Source organism: Anser anser (assembly GCF_964211835.1).
Source record: "Anser anser genome assembly, chromosome: Z".
Lineage (NCBI taxonomy): Eukaryota > Metazoa > Chordata > Aves > Anseriformes > Anatidae > Anser > Anser anser.
In genome coordinates this window covers 6170222-6189287 of record NC_139723.1, presented here as the reverse complement: position 1 = coordinate 6189287, position 19066 = coordinate 6170222, and the positions used below count along the sequence as shown (strand labels likewise).

The following is a 19066-nucleotide window of genomic DNA, read 5'->3' as shown; positions in this document are numbered from 1 at the left end:
CTTTCAACCTTTTTGCAGTTTCTTCACAGTTTATAGAAGTTTAATTACTCTATTGGTCTATGTAAAGCAAAAGTAGCTGTTTGTAATGCTTTGCAGCAAAATGAAGACAACCTTTCAGTGTTACAGTTTTCCTGGTAGATTCTAACAGCTGTAAATTACCAAAATTAACAGCTTCCTAACATAATTTATCAACACAATGCTGGTATCTAGGTAGGACTAGTGAAATGAGCAATTTATTGCTTGTTGCCTCAGTTCTCAAAACCAGGTAGAGGCTGGAATTATCACCCTATAATGAGTAGTAACCCCACATATGCAATATATAAACTTAATGGGAAGCTGAGAACATAGCTGTGAAGGATGCTTTTGCTCTAACATCTGAGCTGTATTTGATGACACTGACACACCAATAACATTTCCTTTCTTTTTCCACTTCCCTTCTAGACAACACTTGACCACCTAAGAAAATTGCCAAAACTGTTACCCCAGCTTCAGCTAAGTACCTATAAACATTGCTTGACCTGAAGAAAAAGGCACAGGGATCTTCTCTGTGCTTGCCATATCCTGGCACACCTGCAGGCTAGAACCTCCTGGCAAATAAAATGGATACTGATGGATAAAAACAGAGATATTCTTGAAAACACCTCTCACTATAGTCTGAACAAGGAGTCTCACCGCAGCCACATATGGGCTATGGATAACCACACGATGCTATCTTTTGCTACAGCTGAACAGTGATCACAGCAGCCTCCACAGCTGTTCCTGCACAACACAATGGAGAAGAATTCACCACACAGAAGCAGGTGCCACTTGTTATCTCTGTGTCTCACACAGGGGACTACAGCCATACATGCAGTGGCATTACCTTATTTTAGAAGTAGAGTGGTCCCGAGGCCAGGGAAAACAACTTTATCCTGACTTTCGATCAGTTGATTCAGTTCTAGGACGATGCTTCAGTTCTGCTGGCCAGAAAAGAACTGCAAGAAGCTTAGGGGTAGATGTTGTAAATTAGGCAGAAGAACACTCGACTTAACACTAGAAATGAAGTCCCTAGTGCTTACATGCAGTAGAAGTAGGAAATTTATCATAGGAGATGAGGGAAAATGCACGAGTGAGAGACAGTGCTAACAAATACCATATTTTGCAATACAAATGCCTTTGTTTTTCACAGCTCAGCAGAGAGATCACTAGGCACAACTGCTATACAGGTTTACTTATAAATACAAAAGCTTATAAGAACAGCTTTTATAGACAACTAATGGGAAACAAGGTAAGCAATAATTTGTACAACGTTACTACTATTACGGGAGATTCACTTTTCACTATTTTGGGACGTGAAACTGCAAGTATAAAACACTTCCAGGTGCAGCTGGAACCTTCCGTGCCTGCATCATACACAACAACTCTTGTACTCAGATAGCAAGAACCAAAGGAAGCGTGGATTTGGATCCATAAGCTATGAGAGTGGGCCAAAGTTGCATGCTGACAGAGCAAAATGATAAGGTCAGAATTACAGAAGGAGAGGGAACTGGAAGAAATTCTAATCCCAAAGTAGTTCTTTTATCTTTTAGCATAGGTGTAAACAATTTGCTTTGAAGAAACATGTAATGACAGTGTTTACAATGGACTTCAACTAGCTATTTAGCTCACTGCACAAGAGTGGTGCAGAAAAACTAAGAACAGATATTCTTTTCTGCATTAAGCATTTTTAGGTAGTTTTAAGATACTCTATGAGTAAACATGTCCCTGTCTTCAGGTTTAATTCTTCGAATTCTTTTTAAAGGAGAAATACACACCTAAAAAGAAACTAGAGTTATTTCTCTCTTCTCCAGGGCTATCTTTGCATTTCACGCTTGACATTAAAAGAGTAATCTAAGAAAGCACATAATCAAAGGAGAAACAAACAATTGTTTGTACTATTTTCCTTTACAGTGAGTACTCGTCTAAAATAGCTGAACCTCATGTAGGGGAAAGGGATGCATTCTTCCTCCTTAAACTTCACCATTTTCTTTACAGAGAATACTGACAGATACATTTTTTTATATGTATATATTTCATTCTCTATAGCAAAAAGTAATAAAAAAATTTAAAAAAAAATAAAAAAAAAGTGACTGTTATCAATTGCAAATAAGTGCCCTTGGAGAGTTTCACATGCTCACAATAAAGTGTGCCTATAGTTATAAATTGCATTTCTTTATGGGGAACATTTGGCTAAATCTAACCTACTTCATAATCTGATGTGTATAGAAAACGAAGCTGAAGCTTTTTCATCCTGACCTTTCTGATTTTCTCTGTGAAAGCCTTGGACTTTCATTATTTTAGTCATTCATGTCTTGCATAGTTATGGCAAAACTTGGCTGTCACCTACAGCAGTGCTGAACTAACACTATTTCCCAGTCAGTTAGGACAAAAATGTCACTGTTACCTTGACTAAGATCAGAATATCCAAGAGATGATCACAAAACCTAACCTCAGGCATCTACTTTAGGTAATTAAATTACGTAGTTGGTCTTTCTACCCACATTATGTTCAACAGAGAGCAACAGATCAGGAGTGTTTAAGTCTGATTTTGCTGTCTTGCTATGAGTAACCTGTACAATGAAACTGGCTTCCCAGGCTAACAGCCTACACGGGTCTAAACATTTTCTGGCCCCACTACTGACCAGCAATAAGTTTCACGTCACAAAAAAAAAGAAAAAGAAAAAAAAACAAACAAAAAAAAGGGTTTCTTTTTCCCCTCCAAACTAAAATGCTGCCAGGTTTTTCATAAATCAAAATTATATTACCATTAAGACAAACCTCATGAGATAGCTCCATTCCTGCCTTAGAAAGCATGTGAAAGCTAACATTTTGAAAAAGCCTATTGAACTATCCTGAACTTTTTATTGTAGTGAGAATTATTTTGGTAATTATCAAGATCTGTTGAAACATTAATCAGCCTGCACAATGCTCCTCTTTGGATGTGCCAGTTATTTTCATGATGATGAATATAAAATCTATTTTCAATTAGCTTACTGCAAATCTGGTAGTGAAGTCTATAAAACTCTGAGTTTCCCATAAATTGACCAAAATAAGGCACTGGATTAGCATCAAATATGATCCAGCATGAATTTTGTCACTGATTTAGGGGGTGGAATGGTAGGTGCTACCTGTAAGCCATACCAAATGCATAGAAGCAGAAATGTAAAAGTATTAGAATGAAGGAAGATCTAATTTACAAAAATGCATTCAGTAATCAGAGAAAATGTAGAGGAGCAGGGGTAAAAAGTTAAAGGCCAGATTCACAGCACTAAAACTGGTCTACAATGTTAATAATCATTCACAAGTGGGTTATTTTTTAAGGAGTCTTCTGGCTGGAAGATTAGGTAAGTGAGTTATTTCTGAATAAATATCAGGAAAGAATTATCGGTTTCCAGAGAAAAAGAAAACAACCAGCAAAATAAATATTGTGTCAGGGTAACTTTGTTCTAACTAACAGGCTAACAGGGCAAGAAGATGCAACTTTAAAACACACATTTTGAATATATGAATTGTAAGGACTGCCGTTACTGAACAAAACCACATCAGCATTTAAATTAAAACATTAGGTCCTATGAAAAGAATAATAATATAAAAAAAATAGGATCCAACAAAATTTCACATTGCTTTTGAGGTTGTTGCAACAGTTCTGACTCTACAGGCAGAACATTCATATTCCCAGTGGATCTCAAAAGCTTGAAATGAATGTTACATTACATATGCCACTCCATTACCATATCTATAGGGAAAAGTCTGAGTAATAGTTCTTTCCAACCTATTCTTTTTTACTCATGTATGAATGATGAAAGTGGTAGGGCTATGAAGTAGATGTAAATGGCAGGAAAAATGCAGAACTAGAGACAGAGAAACAATGGCAAAAAGAAAAGGCTTCATGAAAGACTTAAGTGCTAGCATCAGAGAAAGGCAAGTATGAGGAAATTAAAAAAAAAAAAAAGTAATAATAAATAAAAACTTTTAGCATACTGCGGTTTCATAGGATTTCTAGAGGCCTCTCCAAAACACGGTCTGAAAATGCTGGAGATCAAATCTGAATCCAGTCTGTGCTGAAGAAAGTTTCTAAAAATATTTTTTAAATTATCATCTATGTAATCGTGTAATCAGTCAGCAGGGAAGGAAAAAAAAAGGGGGGGGGGGGAGGAGGGACTAGTAGCTAGTTACTTTCAGATTTCTAGGTGTGTTGTGTATTAGAAAAACTCCATGAAGTTCAAAAAGTTCTACAGCAGCCATCAAACTCTGCAGGCAGGAGGCATATTTATTTACATAAAAGTCAGACGATACATTAGACTGTGCATGCTTAGAAGCAGATAGATGTAATGGAGTTATAACTCCAAATGAATATTAATTCACTGCTATGGCTAATTTTAACAGCTTGAAAGTCAACAAACACATTTGTCTTAAGTCCGGAAGGAATAGATGTGCTTTTGAAGTGAAGTGATGAAATTATTGCAGGAAATAAAAAGCTAAATATTGTAGTGAGCGTTAGAAAAATGAAACACCAGCTTGTCAGGTATCTAAAGAGAAATGAATGTGGATAAATTATAATTAACTGTGAGCATTGCAACAATTTTTTATGCTTCAAAGCTATGCATTACACCTCATTTATCCTCACTCATTCACTGTTCTTAATGGGCAAAATTGGCTTTTACCAGCTATTACTTTCTAATGTCATGAAGATAGTGGGGGATTTTGTTTGTTTGTTTCTGTGTGTATGTCAAAACACAGGTCTCAGAAATACTATCCCCTACCTGAAGATACCAGTGCTTGAATGGCGGAAGCCCAGAAAATGAAACGTAACAGGAACCAGTGAATAAGAAGCCTTCAGACCATTCAATTAGTGAAGTTTAATGCCAACACCTGTATGTTCTCGAATGTTACCCTCTGAACTCTAGGGAACCAATGTGTACCTCTGTTCTGCAAAAAAGATAGATATGTGAACACTCCACATGATCAACAGTAATGGCAACTTCAGATTTTTCAAGTTTTACTCAGCTCTAACAGTTATTTCTGAAGCCATATGTTTTTTTTTAAAAAAAAAAAACTCCCCAGGTCAGGTTTGTAACACTTCAGTATCTACCTCTTAGTTCACAGAATTTAAATTAATTGAGCACACATCACCAATAACAAATCTATCATTACCTGGGTCACAAAGCGCTGCATTTTGATAACGTTCTTATGTCCATATTTTTAATGAACTTTCACATCCCTTTCTAATTCAGAGGAGTTTATTCTGCACAGTCTCATCAGACCCCTTAAGACTCTGCCCATCCACACAGACATCTAATAATCTGCTTAGAAGATTATTCGTATATTAACAATCAAGACACAACTTACCTTTATTTTCAGTTCTGGGTCTTACTCATTCCTCCTTCCTCCACCTCCAGATCTGAGCTACCCAAGGGACACTGCTGTATGCACAACCTGAAGTCCTTTGGCAGCTGGCAGTTCCTCAGACAGTGGCAAGCCATTAGACAGATACTTTGGTGTCTCTTTTCTGATCCCTGGTGTTTCACACTTCTGTTAGATATTCTGCGAGTTCACACTATGATTCCCAGCCACTTGAATGAACCGATAGTACCTTATGAAAATGTGTTTTCATTCTTCCTCTATAACCTCGTCTTTTGGGAATCCTGACAACAAAACAGCAAATACTTTTTCAAACTTAGATCTCACCTTTCTGGACATAACCATTAAGGTGAGCTAACATTATTTCTCAACTTTACTTAAATTTACTATGCTTTTTATGGGGAGTTACAATAACTTTCTTCATTTTTAAGAGTTGTTCAGGATCAGCAACAGCTCAGAAACAGATTTCACCTGAACAAAGTAAATGTACCCTGTCTCTAGTGACATTTCTCTTTCCAGAACAAGTTTTTTACATTGCAAGTGAAACACTTGGCTAAAAATGTAGACTTTAAAAAAAAAAAAAAAAAAAAAAAAAAAAAAAAGATTTAGAACAGGTGAGGCAATTAATTAACCAATTAATCATGGATTTTTTTTCCCCTTTGGCATACTAAATTGTGGCTGTTGTTATCATTACATTTTAACATTCATTCTGGAGAAATGCACCAGATCCCCAAGCACAATGATGGTCCCATTACACCATGTGCAGCACAGCACAGATGAAAATAAACTTACTAAAAGCAGTGTAAACCCAGAGGTATGTAAGATACCATCTCCACAGAACATCAGACACACTCAGGACTGCACAGCCCATGGCCAGGAGAAGCAGCATTCCCAGGAGATAAAACAGGTGCTTCAGCAACCACAGTGAAAAGAAGTAAGGACACTGCCACATTATTACCAGCTATTTGTCTGGAGTGTTGTGTCAAAGAAGGGTGAGTAACCCTGCAACCAAACCATGTGCAGATATTTCCACTTTCAGCAGATTGTGGACAGAGCCTGTATGCCAGGCTTCTTACTAGGTACAAGATCAGTGCCAGATGTAGAGTCTGTGCTGTCACTGTGACCTGGGAAGATTCACTCTGGTGCTTGCTTCACTGGCACCATTACCTTCAGCAGTGTCTTGTGGGATCCACTGACTGCTTTCTCCAGTTTATTTAAGGGGAAATAAACATAACTTCACCTGTTGCCACTTCTGAACCACCTTCAGTTCCCAAGAAGTCAGAACAAAAACATGTGTTGCATCCCCTGTGTTCCCAGGCTCCAAGCCAATGCTGTAGCTGGTGTCTCATATCACATTCACTTAAAGCTATAACAACTCTGGAAGAAAACAAACCTCACCTATTTTTTTAAAACCTCCAGAGAACTCTCCTTATTGTAGAGACGATGAAAATACATATTTTATGCTCATGTTTATTAAAACAACTCTGTGATCACTGTAACATTCTTTTAGACATGTGGCTTCTTTACCAACAAAAGTACTTTCCAGTCTTTTAGAGTTTCTGTATTTAAATCTGTGAGACACATTTTAGAAAAAAATAAAATAAAATAAAATAAAATAAATCAAATCTATGGATATTTTAATGACATTTTCTGTGAAAGTTTAGAGAAATTAATTTTATTATTATTATTAAATATTAATTCTAATTATTGTGCATGTGTTTCTAGAACAAGCAGCATACCATTAGTTCAGACTCTATTTTCAAAAATGTTTTTATGCTCTACATCAAAGTTAACCATGTCTTCTGTTTTTCACTTATTTACAGTTTCTAATACCATCAAAACCCAAAAATATAGATTTTTGTTTGTTTGTTTCTCTGTGGTGGTTTTACTCAAGTAGGCAGCCGAGCTCTACCACAACCGCTCTCTCACTCCCCTTCATCAAAGGAAAAGGGGGAGACAATATGATGGAATGGGCTCAAGGGTTGAGATGAGAACAGGGTGATCACTCAACAATTATTGTCATGGGCAAAACAGACTCAGCATAGGGAGATTAATAAAATGTATAGCCTATTACTAACAAGCTAGAAAAGTGAGAATCAAAGGAAACAACCTAAATAAACTTACTGCACATCCAGTTTCCTCCACCTCCTCTCCCGAGCAGCGCAGGGGAACGGGGAATGGGGGCTGTGCTCAGTCCCTGACGCTGTCTCCACCGCTCCTTCACGGTCCCTCTCTGCCCCTGCTCCACGTGGGGTCCCTCCCACGTCCATGTCCTCCCATGTCCTTCCCGAACTGAGCCTGCGGGGGCTGCCCACAGGCAGCAGCTCTTCAGGAACTGCTCCCACACGGCTCCGTACCACGGGGTCCATCCATCCCCCAGGAGCAAACTGCTCCAGCACGGGTCCCCCACGGGCGGCAGCTCCCCCCAGACCCCCTGCTCCTGCGTGGGCTCCTCTCCACGGGCTGCAGCTCCGGCCCGGGGCCTGCTCCTGCGGGGGCTCTCCATGGGCCGCAGCCTCCTCCAGGCCACATCCACCTGCTCCACCGGGGGCTCCTCCACGGGCTGCAGCGTGGAGATCTGCTCCGTGTGGGACCCGTGGGCTGCAGGGGGACAGCCTGCTCCACCAGGGGCCTCTCCACAGGCCGCAGGGGAACTGCTGCTGCCTGCCTGGAGCACCTCCTGCCCTCCTGCTGCACTGCCCGTGGGGGCTGCAGGGCTGCTTCTCACTTCTCACTCTCCCAGCTGTGTTCCCCAGCAGTTATTTTTCCATTTCTTAAGTCTGCTCTCACAGAGGTGCAAACAACATCGCTTACTGGCTGAGCACTGGTGGGTTCCTTTGGAGCAGGCCTTATTTACCATGGTGCAGCTTCTGGACTCTTCTCATAGAGGCCACTCTTGCAGCCACCCACTACCAAAACCTTGCCACGTAAACCCACTACACTCATCAAAGTATCAGCAACTTTGGTTGTGGAAATTGATTACTCAGCTAAATGGTAGCCCTCAAGTAATAATTTACCCACATGCACACACATATAGCTACCACTTTCATACACTTAATAACAAAGAAACATTTCCAGTATGGGTAGCCCCAAGTCATATTCTTCTCTGCTCCATTTAGCTGGGGAAATTCAACTGGATTCGATTAATTGGATTCAGCTTTGGTCTGCTCCCATGTAAGATTGAAGCTAAAGCTTATTTCAGATCTTGCAGTTACAATCAATGCTGAACTGACATCTGTCTTAGCTCCTGACCAGTCCCCTCCAACCACATCTTGTCAACAGCTTCAACAGGCAGTTGTCTGTTTGTCACGATGCATACGCTACAGGAGCTGTCCCAGCTCCTGAGCCACCACTGGATCCTTCTGCTCTCTGTGCCTCAGATGATCTTGCCTTTTATTGTGCGGTTCAGAATGTTGAAGTAGATTGAAGTCCATATTTTAGGTAAAAAGCGTTGCTGTGTTTTTATGCTATTTAAGCCATATTTTGAGGTTCTAAGTGGAACTGAAGGTACTGGCTTTCTTATGCTTCAGACTGAGTAGTATTTCTAGTTTTCACTCATGTATCCAGTAACTGTATACAGTAAAACACACAAAACAAGATCTCACTGCTTGTCTCTATGGTGACAAGTTAAACTTCTGTATTTTACCAGCTGAAGAAACTACGTGCTCAATATTGAGCACAGCTTTGATAAAACTGTGTAATTTCACTGTACTCAGCTATAAACAAGTCTCTGAGTTAACCGTACTACAACAATTAAAATCACACACACAAAAAACACTAGATAATTCAGTACTTTAAATGTGTAAATATAGAAATACCTCAAAAACAATAATTCAGCAATCCTTGAGATTATATTAAAATCTGATTAAATTTTACATATAAAAATCTGTATGCAGCAAAAATCTGGTACGTGAAGAAAACACAGGAGAGACTACAATATCTCACATTTCATACAAAACTGAGTTTGACAAGAATGGGCACCACTAGCCTGCTTGCTACTGTACCACTTAAAGATTTTTTTTTTTAAGTTCAGATGCTCGTTTTCCATATTTTATTCCATTTTCACACTGTAATAAAAAGTATGCAGTATTACATTAAAGGAAAACCAATAGATTAGTAAAAGAATGGTGCTATTTACCTCTAAAATTCATTTATCAATAGAAGGAAAAAAATAGTAGATATCATATGAATATGAATCCTAACTCACTCTAGAAATGAACATCATTCACTGGAATCTGTTGTCAGAAATGTAGCTTTATATAACAGCCATGTCTATTGAGTTTATTAGGGAAAAAATAGTCTTTTGAAATAAAGCTACCAGATGATATGTGAATTCATGAAAATGGTTAGGCTTCCATTCGTTGCTTAATAAAAGAGATTTAGATATTCCATTTGTATCCAATTGGAAAGTATACAAAACTGTACTAATCTTGAGAGAAACAGGCATTTAATTGAAGTTTCATTCACAGACACTAACATTTCTTCTCTCTTTCCTGTCTCTCTGATTGTGTTATATACATGATGCAAAGCACGCAGGAATATTCCTCCAGCAAAGTCTATAACGAGCATTATTGTAAGCCATGGTCAGCTATAATCGTAGAATTTAATTTCAGTCACTCTACTGTCTTTTCATTGTCAAAAGGTATATTAGCCCTTCAGTTCTCTCACTACTTAAAAGTATATTCGCAGATAAAGCAATATTATCTTTTAAGAACAATATTCCAACAGCATTTATTTGTTTGGATGTTTTTCTTCTCTCAGTTTGACAGCCCTGCTTATGCTTCCAGACAGAGAAATAATTCAAAGCTTCATTCATACAATAACAATTTTTGAAGCATAGGGTACTTTATAATTAAGTAGAAGTTACTGGTTTTGATTCAATACAAAAGTGCACTTCTGGTTGGTAGCATCTATCAAGCTTGTAGCTACCTTCCAACATACCTTAACATCCTCAGTTGTACTTCAATAAATAGTTATCTTAGAAGGGCTGTACTTTTTCCATCTCTTTCTAATTTTATTCTAATAATAAGGAGGTAAGACACATGAAGTAATAGATTCTTGTTTGTAGATTGAAAAATATACTCAGTATGCTAAGCAAGATTTCTACTGGAATACTTATATGCAGGTGCCTTTGTTATTATAATCAAATACTGGGAAATCTGGTGGATTCTCATATGAGTGAAGAATTTAAAAAGGGTTAATTCTGAAAATTTACAAGAAATCCTGTTGCCAGTTGTTCAGGTTAAGTACCATGGGAGTGAGCAAAGTGTGGCTGCGTGATTTCACAGAATCACAGAATCATCTAGGTTGGAAGAGACTCTAATCTAAATCTAAACGTCTTTTAAAGACCTCCAGGGATGGTGACTCAACCACTTCCCTGGGCAGCCCATTCCAATGCCTAACAACCCTTTCAGTAAAGAAGTTCCTCCTAATATCCAACCTAAACCTCCCCTGGCACAATTTTAGCCCATTCCCCCTCATTCTGTCACCAGGCACGTGGGAGAATAGACCAATTCCCACCTCGCTACAGCCTCCTTTAATTTACCTGTAGAGTGCGGTAAGGTCGCCCCTGAGCCTCCTCTTTTCCAGGTGGAACAGTCCCAGCTCCCTCAGCCGCTCCTCGTAAGACTTGTTCTCCAGACCCCTCACCAGCTTCGTTGCCCTTCTCTGGACTCTCTCGAGCACCTCCATGTCCTTCTTGTAGCGAGGGGCCCAAAACTGAACACAGTACTCGAGGTGCGGCCTCCCCAGAGCTGAGTACAGGGGGACAATCACTTCCCTAGACCTGCTGGCCACACTGTTTCTTCTACAAGCCAGGATGCTGTTGGCCTTCTTGGCCACCTGGGCACACTGCTGGCTCATATTCAGCCGACTATCAACCAATACTCCCAGGTCCTTCTCTGCCAGGCAGCTTTCCAGCCACTCATCTCCCAGCCTGTAGCGCTGCATGGGGTTGTTACGCCCCAGGTGCAGGACCCGGCACTTGGCCTTGTTGAACTTCATACAGTTGACCTCAGCCCATCGGTCCAGCCTATCCAGATCCTCCTGCAGAGCCTTCCTGCCCTCGAGCAGATCGACACATGCACCTACCTTGGTGTCATCTGCAAACTTACTGAGGGTGCACTCGATCCCCTCATCCAGATCATTGATGAAGATTTTAAAGAGAACCAGCCCTAGTACTGAGCCCTGGGGGACTCCACTAGTGACCAGCCTCCAGCTGGATTTAACTCCATTCACCACAACTCTTTGGGCCCGGCTACCCAGCCAGTGTTTAACCCAAAGAAGTGTACGCCAGTCCAAGCCAAGAGCAGCCAGTTTCTTGAGGAGAATGCTGTTGGAAACGGTGTCAAAAGCCTTACTGAAGTCAAGGTAAACCACATCCACAGCCTTTCCCTCATCCACCAAGCGCGTCACTTGGTCATAGAAGGAGATCAGGTTCGTCAAGCAGGACCTGCCTTTCATAAACCCATGCTGACTGGGCCTGATCGCCTGGTTGCCCTTCAAGTGCCGCTTGATGACACTTAAGATAATCTGCTCCATTAAGAATACAGCTGACAAATTAGGATGACAGAGTTTTATATCAAAACAGATTTCAGAATTTCAGATTAGCCAGAACTATCGTTAATAGAACAATGAAGTATTACTCTATTCAGCACAGTAAGGGTTATTAACCTGAGGACATGCCTTAGCTGACAATCAGGCAATACATTGAGGTGGTAATCCACCTCTCAAAGTCCAGAATTTACAGGAAAATTGTCAGTTACTACCTATGCTTGATGTAGACTAAAAAACTGTAATAGAGCACTTTATATAATAGAGCCTAAAACTCAGAAAGAGAGAATAGAAGAGGTGAAAAGGAAATTAAAGGCTGTATCAAAGCATATCCAAGAAATGAAGTAGTCTAACAGACTGAAGTAAATCATAGTAAAAAACAGATCCCTATCATGAAATATACCTCTGTAATGTGTTTGTAGATCATCAAGTGCTTATGCAAGTAACAGTAACAAGGAAGACCATGAACATATCATTGCTTTGAGTGATGAAAGGGGAAAAAAAAAAAAAAAAAGCTGAAAGAAGACTAGAACACAGTTTTCAGAGTCAAGCGTTTGAAATAGATACTGGTCTTCAAAAGCAGAATATTAGCTTTTACTGCAGAGTCTCTGTAAATAGCCTTAACACATGTACTTTAATTTTACAAGTTGTCCATACCTATTAAGCTATGTGATCATATACACGATGATACTTTTTCTCTGATGATTGCAATTTTATCTTAGTCAGATAAGCTTTTTTTCAGGAGAGGTATGAAAATAATCTCAAAACTCAGAATGAAATTATCTTCTGGTCAGCAAATCAATACTACAGAAAACAAGATGTCCAGTTTTATACATCATTGCTTGTCTGTTTTCTCTTATCACTATCTTAAAGCTGAGAAAAAGATTATTCACGGTAAGGAGGTATCTATTTTTCTCTTTTCCAACTGGAGCACCACAAAAAGTCAACCCCCTGACTTTGTATCCACCTTCACCTTTAGCAGATTTCAAGAATTTAATGTACAATGAAAATTAGGAAAACACCCAATCCTTTATATGCTTATAAAGATTTTGCTAATGTTATGGTATGGTCCAGAAAATCTCACACACATTAACAGTGTCTACTAACTGCTGGTGCTGCATCTACTACTAAATATACATATACATATATATATATATATATATATATGAAAAAAAAAAAGTCTTCTCAAACAAAACCAAGTCTTTTAACATATGAACATCATGGGACTGTGACTTTTTTACTTAGCACTGAGAGCAAAAAGAGGTTCTTTCTCCTAGGCATATAAAGTAAAATACATTCCAACATTTCACATAAAAATAAAAACAACAATTAGTTGACACCAGAGGAGGGGTAATTACTTTGTCACACTATGGTCTCACTTCCAAAAATTTATTCATATTTAAAATAAAATGTAAGCTCTTTCAAAATAAAGACTGCCTAAGGTGCAAGCTTCTCCTTCCAGTTAGTGCTTTTTTTCTTCATTTTATGTAGAGATCTTCAACGTGACATGTCAAGATGATTTTTTTTTCTTCCTTGGAGAAAATCAATCAAAAGAATTCTGTCATTTTTGAAATAAAGCCTATGGAGTAATATGTTGCTTTGCCTATTACTTTATATCAGATGACCTTTGATATTTCCATCAGGAAGGAAACATCCATCATCTATCTTGGATTATAATGCAGGGTTTTTCCTAGATTTTCAGTGTTCTCCTTTAGCAAAAGTGTTTTATGTATGTAAAAATCACAGGCGTTCACAGGAGTTTAATTTAAGAAGATAAAATTAAAATGAACACAAGTTTCACTGGAGTATCATAAACAACCAGAATCTTGAAAGAAGACTGGAAATTCAGTTACTAAAGAAGACTAGGAAGTCTAAAATAATAATAATAATAATAATAAAAAAATAAAAAATAATCAAAAATAAATGGCCATTTCAGATGGTTCTGAAACTAACCTCTTTTCCAAACTGTTGTTCAGCGTACCTCTGTGGATGCCTCGAACTGCAGCAGAGAGGGATTAACGTACCAGTGCATGGTTAAGGGGCTGGCTTCCAGACCAGGCCACCTGAGGCTTTATTCAATAAAAGCTTAGAGGTCAGTTCAATATCAGACAGCTTTCTAAAGGCTGGTTTTCAGGGGAGGCCAAATCAACTGAGGAGGCTGTGAACTAATACATATCTGGGAATTTTTCTGAGATTTATCTTTGTCTTCTGTCAGGACTGATCTTGTTCACTTACCCTACCACTTCTAGAGTGTTTTTTATTTATTTATTTATTTTCCCCAGAGGGAACAGAGGTGTGAGTATATGCCTGGCTTGATGACCAGAAAGACACAAAACCTTTTTCTACCATGTTCCTTGTAGATGAGGCCAGAACTACAAAGTGGAGGAAATGGGACAAGGACTTGAAAAATTTTGCCCCATTTTTGGGTGTATGGATGTGAAAGCTGACAGCAGATAGAGCTGGTACTACTGCTGACACTGAAAATATGCCAAAATCTATATTTCAGGAAAGAGACTGAGGTGCCCAGACATAGGGATCCAGTTTTATTTTAGATTTTATAGTGTTTCATGCTTGAACTCTTCCTTCTATTCTTCAGTGGCATGCTTTCCCTGTAGGCTCTCCCTTTGATCCTTCCCTTTCAAGGTACTGAGATATTCCAGAGCAACTAAAACATTTAGATACCTAGATCTTCCCACTGAATTATTTCTTAAAAAAAAAAAAAAAAAAAAAATCACAGTCCACACAACTGGAGCTATAAAAAATGCACTAAAAATCCTTTCTAAAACTGGTGAAGAGTGAAATCAAGCTTTCCTTTGAAATGAAGCTGCAGGCTTATGCAGAACATGCAGTCTGTAGGCAAAGGCACTGGGAATAAGAACAGAAGAGCTGCTCTCTGCATGACTGAGGAAACCAGATGATATGAATGCAAAGATAAACGTTTATCTTGGTAAGTGGCATGGGATGGAATTAAGCGCAGTTGGATAACAACCTTTTAGAATAATGAGATAGCATGTAGAGATGTTCCTTTATTTTTCTCCTTTTAATTATCTGCTGTAGGTCATTAAATCTTCTTATCACACTCCTACACGTCCAATTCCTAATGTAACTTGAATGTAATTGCCTGTTTTACAAAACCAGATTCAAAGTTAGTATTTCTTCAGCAATTTTTTATTGCAGGAGCAGAGGAACCAAACAATATGGTTTAGGGGTATGATTTTTGTGCATTAGATGGGAAGACATGTTTGGTTTCCTGGGAAAAATGACAGAAATTGGACCTAGCTAGGGCCACTGATATGTGTCACTCCTGGAAGAAATATGGTCATATTTCCAACTGCATTCAGCTATGAGCATACATGGGGAAAAGTTGCCTTACAACTTATAGTTTTCATAAACATCACTCAGTACAGAAATATCTCTCTCAAACTTTCTTAATGTTCTCATTAAGCATTTAACTATTAACTTAATAACTAATATTAACTAATATTATTTAACTATTCTTCTGAAAGCAGCAGAGCAACATCCTAGGTCCAGACTGGAATTTCCTGCATCAGATGAATATTGACATCAACTTCTGAAAAACAAAAAGCTCTGAAATTTAATTTTTGAGAATAATGGATCATTGAATGATATGTGAGGTGTTTAAGAAAAGGTTGGAAGAGACATGGTTTAGTGGGTAATATTGGTGGTGGTAGGGGCATGGTAGGGGCAGTTCAAGGTAACTCAACTTGGGGGGGAGGGAGGGGGGTGGCAGAGGGGTTTGGGGAAGTAATGGAAGAAGTAATAATCAGAGGGATGTCCCTGCCCTAAATGAACAAGAACAAATGTTAAGAAGCAAAAGAATCAAGCAATAAAGGTAATAGCAGAACACAGGTACATCTGATAGAGACAACATGAGAACAACAGATGAGGACAACAAATGAGGACAATAACAACATCAAAAAGCTAAGTGTATTCAGAGCCATTTTAGTTGCTTTCATCAATAAAATGTTTATTGTTAAGGTCTTTAAAATTGTTAAGGTCTTTAAAATAATTAAATAATATGTCAAGGAATAAATGGGTAGATTAAATGCATTCAGTTCAGAAGATCTGGTGGTAATTGTTTTGGTACAATTTCCAAATTAATACTGAATATATATGAGAAGTAATGGAGAATGGTTGAGAACCTAGAGAAATTAAAAAAGGGCATAGGTATTATTCATCTTCAAAATGTGAATAAAAAGAGGACAAGCTATCCTAACTTCAACACACAGATATCTGATCAAATTACTAAATGATCAAAATGTAAACTATCAATTAGAACATAGATTTGTCCACTGTACATGGTATCAAACCAATTTCATTTCTTTCAAAAGGTCATTTAATCCATTATATCCTTTCTTCATGCTCTTTATTCTACTTCTTCTGGGATTTATATGCTAATTAAGTTAGTTGATGTCTAAATATTTTCCTCATCAATATATTTCCTCATTGATAAATATATACCTAACTCTGAGGTAAAAACAGCAGCATCTAAGGAGACAATCTTTCTTCTTAAAGAAATCCCCAAAAGTACTTGCAACAATAGTATCAACATCCTTTTTATGTGGAAATATAACAAAATATATTTTCTTATATAAAAATAAAAGAAAATAATATAGTAAAATAATAATTTATACCAAATTTCATTTATCCATTTCTTTCCTTTGTAGCCCTGCTTTGTATTTATACAAATATACAAATATATACAAAAATATATGTGGGGATCAAAATGAAAATGTATCATTTAGACCTTCCCTAATGCTTGTATCAGTATGATGGACTCCACATCTGAAGAAAGGTGAAATTTATGAAACCTTAAAATGTTCATTCTAACATTTACTTTGAATATTTGCATCAGTAGGATTCCAGTGATGCTATGAAAAAAAGAACTGATTGTGAATAGATTTTTTTTCCCAATTATTTTACCCTACTTCAGCAACATCAGAGTGGATTTGAGCAGGAATGTTCAGGAGCTCAAAAAATCTTGTACGATTCATGTATCATGATAAGCTGTTTTGCCTCCCACATGTGAACTGTTTTCAGTAATAAGAATTCAGACCTGGTTGCATAAATGTGTATAAAAAGCAAGGATGGAGTGAAGGTATTAGCAATATTTAATCAGCAGCTACCACCTGAAGTATCAGACTGAAAATGCGTTGCATCCTTTCCCATCTAAACCATCTGCTTGTCCTATGACTTTGAGGTCAGCAGCCCCACATTTGCCTTGTATTTCTTTTGCCAAAGTGGTTTTTTCAATATGATCTTTCTCTTCCACTTTTGAGCCTTCCCTACCAGGCTTCACCACCACCACCACCAATTATTCTCAGTAAGAAAAATTACAAGCAAGTCGATTTCCCTCCATTTACCCTTGACATGGTTTTAGTCCAAATTAACCAGCCATAATTTCTACACCAATTAATTTCATCAAACTTGTATCTGAATGCATGTGACTGTTTAGTGGTGGAGTCTTTCCCCGAGTCATGGATAAGAATTGGTTGCACTCCCATATTTTTAGGGATTGAATAACTAATTATTTTACTTCCTGATTGAGAGCTTGGATAGCCCCACCATCATTTGTGCTCATGGTGAAAATTATACCTGTCAGTAGTAAAGTGATGGAATTACAGGGTGCTTTAAATGTGGAAAAAAAAATGGGTAGCTAAGGAATTCACACTGATTTGAATTGATTTGGGATATTCTCCAGTACTGATGGAGCAAAATAACAGTGTCACTTGTAAAACTGAGGGAAAAGTGTTTTTGGTTTTGTTTATTCCTGTTTCATAAAATGATATTTTCTTGCTCTCTTCTTTGCAGTGCCAACAACTAAAATGTACTTTCTCCTGTTCTTACGGTACACTGTACTGTAAAATGTTTTTATTTGTACGGCAAATGTTGGATTTTCCCCTAGAGATTCCAGTCACTCATAAACCAATTTCTGTTCACCAGGGAGTAAAAGCATTGATTTTATTTTACAATAATTTTTGAGATTTTGTTTCTCTTGCTTGGAAAAAAAAAAAAAGTCTAAAAATAAATTCAAGAGGTAAAAAAAGGAGCAGATGGCATATCATTTTGGCTGAACAACAGCCAAGTATCTATTAGACTTAGATGAGAAAGTTCATTTATTCTTCAAAAATCTACATAAAAACAGTCCTACTAATCTGGAGGGAAGGCCTATTTACATCTTAGCAGTCCCTGGTGTTGTTAAAAATATGCTATTAGCTAAGAACTGTTTCTAGCTGAATTTCTGTAATTTCGCTGAATTGTGAGTTTGCAGAAAACTTTTGATTGCAGAAAATAGTTGTAAGACAAAGACATTCCTCTTCTTCCTCTCTGCAGAATTTTATTTCAGTAGTACTGCTTATCTTAGCCTCCACAGTAGTAAGTTGACTTGAATTCTATTTTGAAAATCACTTATAGCAACAGACTTTTGAAAGTCACTTACAGACACCTTGAGTGTTTGTGGATGAAAAGAAATTGGATACTTCTTAATATCAGTGGAGCTTTCAGCCTAAAATGAATGACAAAATAGAGCAATATGTTGATCGGTACTGGATAATATTTTCATTAGCCAATTGTTTGTAGCTAACATGCACTGAAGAGTGATAATACCTTTACTTGCAATACTTCTCTAAGGACTGGAGATATCTCAAAGAGCAGCAAAAGTAAGTGAAAACTCAACACTACACAGCAGCTGCAGTTAGTAATATGCAATGAATATAATGATCCAGAATTCTAATGCTTATTTCATGCATTTACAAGTGTACCTAACATATTAAATAGGTGTAAAAAAAGCCATAAGAAGTTGTGTACATGTTTTTCTCTTTACATGGTTCTTGTGCCAGCATTAAGAACTGAACAAGCCAACAATCTACAGATCATCTCCCTCTTCACAATCATCATCTTATCACAAACTGTTACCATCTTTTTTAAGTCAAGGGCAAAAAATGGACCATGGACTGCAGGGTCCTATAGGTTAAATAACCATATCACCAGAAATACAGAATCATTCCACTTGTGTTTCATAGATGGTCACAGAGTAATAATAATTTGAAAGCCCTTGGAATTGCTTCTTGCAAATTTTCTCAAAATAGCATTTGTTCATGGATTCTCTCTGAAA

At 37.8% G+C, this 19066-nt stretch overlaps 1 long non-coding RNA gene across 1 annotated transcript; it reads right to left on the bottom strand.

The window, feature by feature from the left end:
* Positions 1–4171: 4171 nt before the first annotated feature.
* LOC310889657 lies at positions 4172–5920 on the bottom strand. The gene is made up of 4 exons (XR_014576699.1): positions 5851–5920; positions 5612–5663; positions 5368–5534; positions 4172–4947 (listed from the first exon to the last, which is right to left on the bottom strand). It is a non-coding gene; the product is annotated as an uncharacterized lncRNA (long non-coding RNA).
* Positions 5921–19066: the final 13146 nt, after the last annotated feature.